This window comes from Hyperolius riggenbachi, chromosome 1 (assembly GCF_040937935.1).
Source record: "Hyperolius riggenbachi isolate aHypRig1 chromosome 1, aHypRig1.pri, whole genome shotgun sequence".
Taxonomy (NCBI): domain Eukaryota; kingdom Metazoa; phylum Chordata; class Amphibia; order Anura; family Hyperoliidae; genus Hyperolius; species Hyperolius riggenbachi.
Genome location: NC_090646.1, coordinates 573,425,346 through 573,438,519, shown reverse-complemented (window position 1 = coordinate 573,438,519; position 13,174 = coordinate 573,425,346).

Sequence of the window (13,174 nt, the reverse complement as noted above, 5' to 3'; positions counted from 1 at the left end):
AGCTCCTATACGTCTCACATGAAGTCATTATGCTAAACTTTCTTCTTTGTGTACAAATAAGTTCAATAGAGCCAAAACTTCATGACAGCTCGTTTGTCTGCCGGTGGTATAAATGGGAGTGTGAGGGTTTAATGGGCTGCTTTCAGCATGATGTATTTTTGAAAAGAAGCTGTGATTCCAAACAGAAACAGCTTTGGAACAAAGCAATGATACAGCAGGAGGCATCATAATTAATAAGGGGCAGCCACTGCCGTGATGTTTAATGTAACATGACAACTCTGAGCTTTGCCTAGTAAACAGCATGGGACCACGTTTTCAATGACAGACTTTGTCATTAATTCTAACTTGAAAAGGAGACACTATTAGGTACTTCAGAGCGGATTGCCACATCTCTAGAAGACATTACATCCGTCCTCTGAAGCATTTAATGCAGATGGGGTATGATGTGAAAATGATTTGTGGACATCTTGTACTATTGTCCTTGTACTAATGTTTCAATATACACAAAAATTCAACATGCTTATCGTATCTCTTTTTTTTTCCATCATAAAAAAAAATTGTCAAGTTATTCGGACTGATTGCTTATTCCATAAATTAGCCAAAAAAGTGTGTGCTTTAAAAGCTTAGTCTGTAGCTTAATTTAAAAGATTAACATGGCAAGTACATTTAAAGAGACTCTGTAACAACAAAAACCTCCCCTGGGGGGTACTCACCTCGGGTGGGGGAAGCCTCCAGATCCTAATGAGGCTTCCCACGCCGTCCTCTGTCCCACGGGGGTCTCGCTGCAGCCCTCTGAACAGCCGGCGACAGAGCCGACTGTAGCTTCAATATTTACCTTTGCTGGCTCCAGCGGGGGCGCTGTGGCGACTTTCGTCACGGAAATAGACGGAAATACCCGATCTCCGTCGAGTCCGCTCTACTGCGCAGGTGCCGGAAACTTGCTCCTGCGCAGTAGAGCAGACCCGACGGCGATCGGGTATTTCCGCCTACTTCGGCGCCGACAGCCATCAGAGCGCCTGCGCAGGAGCCAGGAAGGTAAATATTGCGTCACGGCTGTACGGAGGGCTACAGCGAGACCCCCGAGGGACGCAGGACGGCGTGGGAAGCCTCATTAGGATCCTGAGGCTTCCCCCACCCGAGGTGAGTACCCCCAGGGGCCGTTTTGTCGTTACAGTTCCTCTTTAATGTGGGCATTTTTTTTCCCTAAAGGACACTGAAGGTGGTTTCATGGATGTGCTGATCAAGCGATGCATGTCTTACTAATGAACATACCGAAGGTTTGCTCCACCACAGTACACAACAATTTTGCAATGATGAAAAAAGGTTGAAGATTTAAAGGGGTTTCTAAGATTCAAAAATAAAAATACTTAGCGCCACAGATCAGAAGTTCTTCCTGGGTCGCGGCTTGGCTTCCTATTGGAGAAAGCAAACAGAGGCGGAGAGCATTGGGGGGAGCGCGTTATCGAGGGAGCGATGCTACGAGGCTGACTGACAGCCTCACATAAATAAAGCCAGCTAGAGACAAGCAGATTGTTGCTAGGCTGGCGATTTTTTTAAGGGGGTGCAGCATGGCGCGGAGGGGAGATGGGCTGGCAGCGGTGATACAATGACCCAGAGGCATGTCATAGTGCACACGACATACCTCTGGGTCCTATTAGGATTATAATATGCCACCTTGAGTTCTCCTTAAAGAGAAACTCCGACCAAGAATTGAACTTTATCCCAATCAGTAGCTGATACCCACTTTTACATGAAAAATATAATGATTTTCACAAACAGACCATCAGGGGGCGCTGTATGACTGATTTTGTGCTGAAACCCCTCCCACAAGAGGCTCTGGTACTGTACGGTACTCTGGGCAAACTGCCACAATGTAACAATGACACACACAGGAAATGGCTGTTTATAGCTGTCTGTTAAAGCCAGAACAGCTACATAATCTGCCCACAGTAACAATGTCACCATGTAATACATGTCAGAATGTGAATCTGGGAGAGGAAAGATTTTACAATGAGCAAACTCTGACTAAATCATGTATACATAATTATTGTAAAAATTAAGCACCTTTTTATATTAAATTATTTTCACTGGAGTTCCTCTTTAAAGGCAGAGATTACAATTTACTATCAAAACAAACAGTCCAAAAATGACAATTTAAATGTGGAGGCTTTAGCAGCTAAAATCCTGGTTGAAAAAATTGATTGCATGGCCTGAGGCAGCAGAGTTGAGGGATCTTGTAGTAAGTTGTGTAGGAGGAGTACTGCTATTACTTGGGTGGCATCATCTTGCTGTTGATATTTCAACAGGGGTGGACACAAACTGAATGCTTTGAGAATATGACAATCTATTGCAATAGTGGTTTTTCATGGAGGAAGTGGCCAGAGACTGAGCTCCTGACCACATACTTTAGAATTGAATTATTTGGCATCAGCTTGTGAAGGAACTGCTAAGATAAAAATAAGCACTGCTTCTGAGTACCTACAAAAGATGGATGGCATTGGCAACTTCCATTCTATTACTGCATCCTGGTCATTGCAGTTGCTCTGAACACAGCAGTCAATCAGAAGCTTTGATGTTCTCTGCGACACCACCTGTAGAATTTCTATAAATAGAATGGAAGGTCTCCAGCCAGGTTGTCATTTTGATCACAGTTCCTATTTAATAAAACTATACAAATTCCAAGGGGTCTCTTGATCCCTCTATTGAATTATATTAATAACATTTTCATATATTTTCAACCCATATATTTTATGGGCAGTTAAAGAGAAACTCCGACCAAGAATTGAACTTTATCCCAATCAGTTGCTGATACCCCCTTTTACATTAAAAATCTATTCCTTTTAACAAACTGATCATCATGGGGCTCTGTATGGCGGATTTTGTGGTGAAACCCCTCTCACAAGAAACTCTGAGGATCATGGTACTCCTGGCAGTTTCCTGTCTGTGAACCTTGTTGCATTGTGGGAAATAGCTGTTTACAGCTGTTTCCAACTGCCAAAACAGCAAGCAGCAGCTACATCACCTGCCAGCAGTAAAAATGTCACCGTGTGATAAATGTCTGAATGTAAATCAGGGATTTAAAAGATGTTACAATGGGCAAACACTGACTAAATCATTTATACATAATTATTGTAAAAAATGAAACACTTTATTATTACATTATTTTTACTGGAGTTCCTCCAGAGGGTGGGGTCAATAATCACCCTCAGGTATAAAGAAGTAACAAAAAGTTATCCTATTGTAGTCATATCAGGGACCGCTTAGCTGCAGTGAAACTTGGAACGCTGATCAGAGATTGCTGTTGTCTTGCACTATCCACCGTTCTAGTTTGAAGCTCAGCTAGGTATTGGTTGAGAATTTAAAAAAATCGATGTGTTGTATGTACTGAATGTCCTGTATGGTGGAATAGCATATGTCTCTACACGTGCGTGCGTGCGTGCGTGCGTGCGTGCGTGCGTGCGTGCGTGCGTACGTGCGTGTCAGTGTGTGTGTGTGTGTGTGTGTGTGTGTGTGTGTGTGTGTGTCTCAAAATATCATTAAAGAAATCAGAACAATTAAGAAAATACTGAAATAATTCCTATTCAAAGTTTCGCATGCCATTAATACTGTGTCCCTCTTTAGTATCAATGACAGCTTGTAATCTTTTGTGATAGTTGTGAATGAAAGAATTTATTTACTCAGTTGGTTGAGCTACTTATTCTCCTTGAGAAAAAGTCTCCAGTTCCTGTGAATTCTTGGCCGGCCTTGCATGAACTACACATCTGAGATCTTCTCAAAGTGGCTCAATGGTATTGAGGTCAAAAGACTGTGATGGCAACTCCAGAACCTTTACTTTTTTCTGCTGTAGCTGTTTTTTGGATCATTGTCATATTGGAAAGTCCAAAACAGTGCATTCTATCCTCAGCTTCCGGGCTGATGAGTGCAAAATTTCTTCCAGTATTTTCTGATGGTGATTTTACATTCATGTTGCCATTAACTCTGATCAAATCCCCGTGTCACAGTAGCTCACACTTCTTGAAAACATCAGAGATTGTTCACCATGCTTCACAGTAGCAGCTGCTGCTGACCCCAGATGAATACACATTGCTGACTTAAAGAGAACCTGTATTGTTAAAATCGCTCAAAAGTAAACATACCAGTGCGTTAGGGGACATCTCCTATTACCCTCTGTCACAATTTCGCCGCTCCCCGCCGCATTAAAAGTGGTTAAAAACAGTTTTAAAAAGTTTGTTTGTAAACAAACAAAATGGCCACCAAAACAGGAAGTAGGTTGATGTACAGTATGTCCACACATACAAAATACATCCATACACAAGCAGGCAGTATACAGCATTCCTTTTGAATCTCAAGAGATCATTTGTGTGTTTCTTCCCCCTGTTCTCATGCACTGAAGTTTCAGGCTGCTCTTTTCTTCCTGCAAACAGCTTTGCCCTTGTCTGTAATTCTTCAGTATGTGAAAGCCCAGCCAGCTCAGAAGACGATTTATCCAGCTTGTAAAAGATAAGAGAGAAGAGAGAAGCTGCTCTAATCTAAATAATACACAGGCAGTGTGCAGAGAGGGGGGAGTTCATAGCAGAACCACAACACTGAAGAACTTGGCAGCCTTCCAGACACAGGCCGACAAGTCTGACAGGGGAAAGATACATTGATTTATTACAGAGACTGTGATAGCAGAAAGTGCTGCAGTTAGCCAGAACACATTAGAATAGCTTTTGGAACTTGTAGGATGATAAAAAACAGGATGCAATTTTTGTTACGGAGTCTCTTTAAGAGGAGCCAAACTCCCGAATGCCTATGCAGAATTTTTTGCACAGCAGCAAACAGATCTTTGCCTCAGAGCAAACATTGCCTTGACAAAGGGGCCCTACGCGGCTCCGAAATGTTGGCCATATTTTTACATGGAACTAATAAAGATTGATTTTGGATGTGCCAGCTTTATTCCTTGTTGAATACTGCATAGAGGGCGTCATAACTCTTTTCAGCTGTTGCACTCCCCCAAAGACTATGGGTTTGATCCATTAGTGAGTGCGAGACAATACTTCCAATGTGATGCTTCACAAATAGAAGAATGATGTCCCGCTGCACCAAGGGTGGGTGTAAAACGTTTCTTCCTTTATTGATACATCAGTAGACACACAGAAAGGCTGACGCGTATCGGAGCTCAAAAGGCTCCTAAATCATAGCCAGCATGAACAAGTTCAACACAAGTTTAAATAGTTGGGTGCCCGCGCACATTGAGCATGGCTACCCCTCTTAACCTCCCTGGCGGTAAGCCCGAGCTGAGCTCGGGCTATGCCGCACAGGGAGATATCTCAGCCCCTGGTGGGGCGATTTTCACAATGTAAAGTGCTGTGCGCGCAGCTAGCACTTTGCTAGCTGCGCGCACAGCTTGATCACCGCCGCTCTGCGGCGATCGCCCGCACGCAGCGGCAGAAGAGGGCCCCCCCGCCAGAGCCCTGCGCTGCCCGGACCAATGAGTTCCGGGCAGTGATATGGGCTGGATCGAGTGCGCCTGACGTCAGGACGTCGGCTGACGTCCATGACGTCATGCCGATCGTCGCCATGGGGACAGGAGAAGCCAAACAGGGGAACGCGTTATATACGCGTTCCCCTGTTTGCTATTGTTGCCGGCGGCGATCGGACTAGAGGGCCACATGCGCCCTCTAGTGGTGTTTCATGTAGCTACCACTCTGGTAGCTTTACATGAAACAAAAAAAAATTAAAAAAAAAGTTTTTTTCACGATTTGTAAAAAAAAATTAACCGCCAGGGAGGTTAAAGTGACATATACATTGTACATTTAAAATGGCAGAACCAGCATACAAAAGTCAAAAAGTTAAAAACCAATGATGACATTAAGACACATCAAGTTAAATAGACAGCCTGACAACAGACATGAGTTGATCACAATGTGATATACAAGAACAGGATGTTAAAAAATGATGGAAAGGGGGGGGAGGCGGGGGGGAGGCGGGAGGGAGGTGGAGAGAGGGGAAAGGAAAAGGGGAGGAAAGAAAGAGGGAAGCAAAAAATGGAGTGAAAAATGAGACACCCAGAAGGATCATGTTCTTATATCATATGTTAGACTAATGTCCATTTTAGAATTTAAACCCGCTGGGATGCGTGTGCCCAGTTTCCATATCCAAAAAGCCTCCCGTTTTAATAAATATCTGTATAGATTACCTCCCCTAGGTGAACGTATGACCCTCTCTACACCCTGAAATGTAAAACTAGCCATATCCCCCCGATGTTCCCTCAAAAAATGCTTGGATACACTGGAAACTTAAGTAACATAAGCTTCATTCATGATGCATCTGCCTGGTCCATTATAATGTTCTGAAATACGTTCACGAAATACGTGATGCTTTACAGTAGGGATGGTTTAATTTTGGTCTCATCACTCTAAGTAATTTTTTTCTAGATGTTTTGATGCTTGTCTGGGTGCTGTTTTGCATATTGTAAGTGGCCTATTCATATATATTCAGTTAAAAAACAAAGAACCGAGAGCCCAATATGGTGTAGTAAGCACTGGAAAATGGTGAAATAAATGTAGAGCGTAAGTATTATACTCACAAACCAGGGTTACCTCCAAGGCAACCACTGAAGAGGCAGGTGGGGAGAACAAGCCTGTCCCCACTCACGATTAAAATGTCGCTCTCTGCGGATTGGAGGAAAAAAGGGTATAACACCCCTCCACCAAGGGTGGATTCTTGATGTGTAGAGCTGTACAGAGGCGCCAGTAGGATAAAAAATACTAAAATGTTTAAAACGTTCAGGATGCGGTGGTGGACCAGCCAACCCAAAAACAGACAAAAGTACTGTCGATTAAAGTCGAAAGCAATTTATTCACATACTCCTAGCACAAGTTGCAATGCGTTTCGCAGGCAAAATCCCGCTTCATCAGGCAACAAACAACAGGAGCAATAAACAGCACGGAGTCCAAATGGAGCTTGGCACCTCTGTTGACAGAGGTGCCAAGCTCCATTTGGACTCCGTGCTGTTTATTGCTCCTGTTATTTGTTGCCTGATGAAGCGGGATTTTGCCTGCGAAACGCATTGCAACGTGTGCTAGGAGTATGTGAATAAATTGCTTTCGACTTTAATCGACAGTACTTTTGTCTGTTTTTGGGTTGGCTGGTCCACCACCGCATCCCGAACGTTTTAAGCATTTTAGCATTTTTTTTATCCTACTGGTGCCTCTGTACAGCTCTACACATATATATTCAGTGAATCATTTATTGATATCTTTTGAGAGAGATATTCAGGTGAATTATATGATAAATACTGTTGACAAGCTTGGAATATTCAAATTTAGAACCTCATTTTGGATTTTTTTTTGGAGTCGTTACACATATGTACTACTGCAGGGGGTATTAACTCACCCTTACCACCTCTGGCAGTTGCACTACACACTAATAACAACTAACAGCTGCTTTGGAATCTGGAACGGGTGCTGAAATCTGGCACAAATCTATAATTATCAGTTGCAATGTGAAAATGACTATGTGGCACATTAGATGAGGCAAACAAATATGATAATCAAGTGTAAAAACTTCTTAATATAACCTCCTAATACATTTTTGATTACACTTAATAATCATTAATTGGCTTTCTAGTTGCTGTAAATTCATGCAGTTTTCCAATGCCATTTTTCCAAACATTCTCACAATTATCAGATTTAAAATAACTTGTCAGGTATCAATTATGGTGACAATAAGTTTGTAGGTGTGACATGTCAAGAACATCGGAAAAAATGGCATGTTACCATTTGCAGAGGCATAAATAGCTCCGGCGAATTGTTGTAACATACATGATGTCATGGAAAGTCTTTTTCAGACAAATTCATATTAATATCTTATGTTACCTGTCTCATTACCTACACACTGTTGTTAAAAAATATAAACCAAAATATGTTCTTTCTCTAAGTGAATTTGTAACCTGAATAAAAAATTAAAAGTTAAAATAAACATACACAAGTCATACTTACCTCCCGTGTAGTCTATTCCTCCTCTCCTGGGTCATGTTTGTCCACTGTGATTGATGGAATTCTCCATACTCCATTTAAAAATGTCCATTACCACATAACAGCTTTTGGGTCAGTGCACTGTTCAATTGTAATATCGCCCACTCAAGCCATAGGAAAACATGGACATTAGCTAACTGGAAAGGATGGCTGTAATATTTATTTGCAGGTACATCATGTGTTCAGTTCATCTTAAAGTGGACCCAAATTAAAAATACAAGATTTCAGAAATAAAATCTATTTTAAAAATTATAATAATAAATAGCAGCCTTTTTTCAGCTGCATGATGACAAATATAAAATATTTTACATTTATTGGAGAAACCCCTCCCTTCCTTTCATATTGCCGGCAAATAATCCGGCAAACTGGTGGAGTAGATGGGGTCCAGCAAAGGAGGAATTGCTAATGGCTGCCACCTGTATAACGCTAGTTATGCAAAGAGAAGGGTGAAATGCATGCACTGAAATGCTCATAGGCTTGAAGGAGTGTTTATTTATCTTTGTAGGTGTCAGAGTGGTGCAACTAAATATTTTGAATTAAAAAAATGTTTGGTTTGGGTCCGCTTTAAATAATTTTACTCAGTTCAGGTTCCCTGTAAAATGATTGCCCATCTTTAGGAAAAAAACAAAACATTTCCAGTCTGGAAAAAGACCTATTACCTACATCCTTGAGGATTGTTCCTGATGATCATCCTTTTTTAAAATTCCATAGGTGTCTTCTCCCTGCTCAGTGTAGTGAAGTCTTCTGGGTCCTCAGGGTTATAAGGACAGGGTCTTGGCAAACCGCTCTGCCATTTGGGTGCTCCAGGTTCTCTCATTAACCATTTATTTGAATAATCTGCAGCACTGAGACTCACCTAGTTGGCAAGGGCTCTGGTCTCCACCATTCCTGCATCATGCAATCTGTAAGAGGACAATAAGTAAACTTGTACTCTTAGGTTAGCTGAAATGGGACCTACTTCGAAGAAGCCTATTCCCTCTCCTTCTAACACCGTCTTATCTGACTCTAGTTGAGGCAGCTTCAGCCAGCAAATAATCAACATCTGCTAGGATTTAAGAATGTACCATTTTCCATGTAGAAAAGGCCTAGTCTCAACTTCCACATTGCACATTTACATCTCATGGTGGAGATATTGATGTCTTGCTGAGTTCCCCAGTAACAATGAAACAGTTTCCTAGGCTCCCACATCCCAAAAACATACAGATAAGTTAATTGGCTTCTCCCTAAAATTGCCCAAGACAGCGATACATACACTACACGATACATACATAGACACATGACTATAGTAGGGATTAGATTGTGAGCTCCTCTGAGGGACAGTTAGTGACGATACACTACTCTGTACAGCGCTGCGTAAGATGTTGGCGCTATATTAATACTAAATAAAGTCAATACTAGGGAAAATTAAAGCTGGCCATACATGACACGACTCAGCGGCCCATCAACCCTCCTATTCAATAATTATCAAATCTGATGCAAATTGGTGCCACTCTAAGCTTGCCCGATTAACGATTCAACCAATTTCTGCCCGAAATTGGGTGGATGTATCAATCGGACATGCTGGGAAATCTCGGACTGTCATGGTAAATTTGGTCCATGGCAGTAATGGCATGGGATATCGTGACAAGCGAGACAGAACCCCTGGCGCTGTCCCCCATAATGCAAATGTGTTATACTTTACCTGTCTGCTGTTGCCTGTTGTGGTGCCCATCCATCTTCTGCATCTCCCTCGCTGCCGGAGTATAGCACATGACATCACACACAAGCGCCCCTAGCGCTATATGCCAGTAGCCACATAGGGTGGCAATGCAGAAGCCGGATGGGCACTGTGGCAGGCAACAGTGAACCGTATAAATGCACAGGCCGGGGGGCACATTTACATTAGGGGGGCAGCGACGGAGGCGGCCAATCCTCGAGAGATTTCAAGATTAAATTGATTGGTAATAGGCCTGCTGTGTATAAGCAACCAACAGATCTCTATCTAATCAGATTTGATCAGAGAGCAATTAACGGCATTTGTGTAATAAAGGCTCTTGAATAAAAGGGCACAGGGGATTGCCACTAGTAGAATATTGGTAAAATGACTACTTAATTCTGATAGTAAAATGTTGGTAATATTTACCAATATTTTACTAAGACTTAACTTAACCCAACTCTCACACAGAACCCTCCCTCTTAACCCGCTCCCAGTTGGCGCCTAACGCTTAACCCCCTGGTAGCATCCAACACTTAACCACCCCCTGCGTTGCCTAATCTTAATATAACCCCCCCCCCCCCCCCCGCTGCAAATCCATGATTTGTGGCAATGAATGGAAATTTGGGGACAAGGAAGTGCCCAATAAAATCTTGGGTGTCGAGGCTTCCCGCTATGTAAATTGTGGCAGTACATAGTTGGTGCCTAACTTTTAACCCCCTTAGTGGCACCTAACACTTAACCACTACCCCGTGTCACTTAACCTTAACCGCACCCGCTATGTAATGCTGCAATTTGCATAGTGGCAAGCCCCAGCACCCATGATTTTATCGGGCGCCTCCATGCGGCCACATTTCTGTTCATTGCCGCAAATTGTGGCTTTTATTATGGTCACCTATGGCGGAACCCTTCTTTCCAAAGCAACTCCTGTGCCCATTTTTCCCGCTTTGTTTAAAAAGATATACTGTACATATCTATACACGTGTTACTCTTATTATTCACTCCTTTACTCCTCATCTTCAAATTAAATTTCAGAGCTCTTCTTCAGCATGCAGAGATTAACTTTCCTACTCATATATTGTGTAGCAAATTGTTTGCCAGAAAGCGACAGGTGCAGGAGTTAGCCAAAAGCTATTCCCACAGTTGGCTGTGGTGATATTCAGCGTGGTGTTCACTGTTTTTCATCTCTATGCCATTCGCTGCCAACTCTCTGTTTTAAATTGTACATTTCATTATTATTCTTTTTTTCAGACTATGCATACTGAAATTTACTGTTATGTTTCTGTACACCTGGCTGCAGTATATACACGTTTAAATAAACATTCTTAAAGAAAAGAAAAAGTAAATTATGCATATGCATTACTACATTAAAATGTGAGTAGCCAGGGTGTTTTTATAGCTACTGTTTTATGCACATTTGAAGTAAAGTGGAGTCCCTCATGCAACCCAGACAGCGTGCTGGCTACATTTTAAACGTTGGTCCTGCAACTTTAGAGTATTGGTACAGTAGCTATAAAAATCACTGTGATTTAGACACAGTTAAGCGTAACTTTATAATAGACAACATTTATATTTTTCTCCCAAATTTATTTATTTATTTTTTTACATTTTTGTTTGCATGCTTGGGCTTGTTTGGTGCCCAGCTATGACAGTATCTGGACAGATTTTGGACGTTTGAGTGGGTTTCTTGTAGATGCTGTGATTTTCTCTCATACTCCAAATCACACCTGGTAAGTTATCTTTGTTCCATTTATATTTGTGGAAGAGCAAATATTACTTTTTTTGTCACCATTGGTTTTTTTTAAAGTAATTTTCTTTCCCAAAGACAGGAGCCAATGGGGATGTAGAATCCTAGATGATTATTGTGGTCTTTACAGCTTGGAATGGACCCAAAGAGTTAGAGATGCTGGACCTGAACTTAGAGTAAGTCCACTGGTGGAAAACAAAAAGGGAGGGCTCATTCCTTCATTATTGTGTCTATGGTAACACAGAAATAATTAAAACTTTCAAAAGTGGAAATTCAACTTCAGGATCAGTGTCAATGTGTCCCCTTAGGTGCATGGCTTAGTTATGTGCACAAAGAGGATTTTGTATTACTGTGACGCCATCGATATGACATATCAAATGCGTCATGGAGTCACAAACGCAAGTTTCTCTGCAAAACCACCAAAATGAAATTTTTTTGGTTTAAATCAACACTTTTTTTCTTACTCTCTGGCTCTGCCAGAAAATGCTGGCTGGTTCCTAATTACATAGCTTCTCTCACCTACATGTGACAGCGGGTTTCCTGGCCTCATGGGACCCCCTAGAGAGTTTATAAGCTCATCCATCAGATGAAGGGCAGATATCAGCCTGACAGAACCTCATAAACAGCGTCTTCTCCAGACTGATCGGCCCCGATCTCAGCAGGGAGTCTGACACATAGCCTTGCTGTCCGAGCTTCAAAGACTTCTGGCCTGAGCTGAAAAGACACAGGAGTGATCCTTATCACCCCAGCTGGGGACTCACAAAAGTTCAACCAACCTTAAAAACTATATTTCATAATAGGCAAAGTTTTGTAATATTTCTGGTGCTCCCAAGATAGCAGGTCCCTCAAGTTCACGGAGTTTATTAGACTTCACGTGACACTGGTTCGGAGAGGTTTCCTTACCAATCGGACCCCCAGAACTGAAGTAAGACTGTTTTAAAATAACCCTCTAATACCCCAGGGGTCTGACCCCTCAAGTTTTATATCATTGTTATCGATAAATTCTGATCGACCTAAAAATGTTATTAGATTTAGCATAACCTGTATGGTTTTGAAGATTAGCACACCTATCTTGATTCAGGTATATTCCTGTGTCCATGAGAAGGGGCGGGCACATCTCATGTTCCAAAGAGGTGTGTGATCCATGCCCCTAACTCCTCCTTGCTGAAGTGAGAGGTATAACTTAAATGGGCCCAGGTTGTCCAGGGTCCTTCACCTTTAATCTGATGTCGAATTAATATCAAATTGACCAGCCCGCCAGGACACAGGCCAAAACCTCCATCTTGGATTATTTCTCACAAAGGCCTCAGGCCGCATGGCAATGGCCATTCTGGACTTTGATTGCCGCATGGACTACCAATAACAGTATTTGAACTATACAATAAGACATTCTGTTTCTCTTACATCTCTACTCTCTTTCTATCAAACCAATCTGTTCTTATCTGTGGGCTAAATTAGGCTATGTGTATGTAGTTTTAGAATAAAAACTAATGATTTTATCGTTCAGTCTTGTGCCTCTTCTGGTCATCTGATTATTGCTATAACGAATCTGCCCTCTGAAGAGTCAGAGTCATAATACCGCATTGTTTTATTATTGTCTTATAAATTGTTGATTTGCTAGCTAGGTTGTAAATAACCGTTTCTTCCTTTTAGGAGTAGCTAGTTGGAGACTGTCTGCTCCATTCAACCAGACAGTGGTGGCAGCGAATTTAC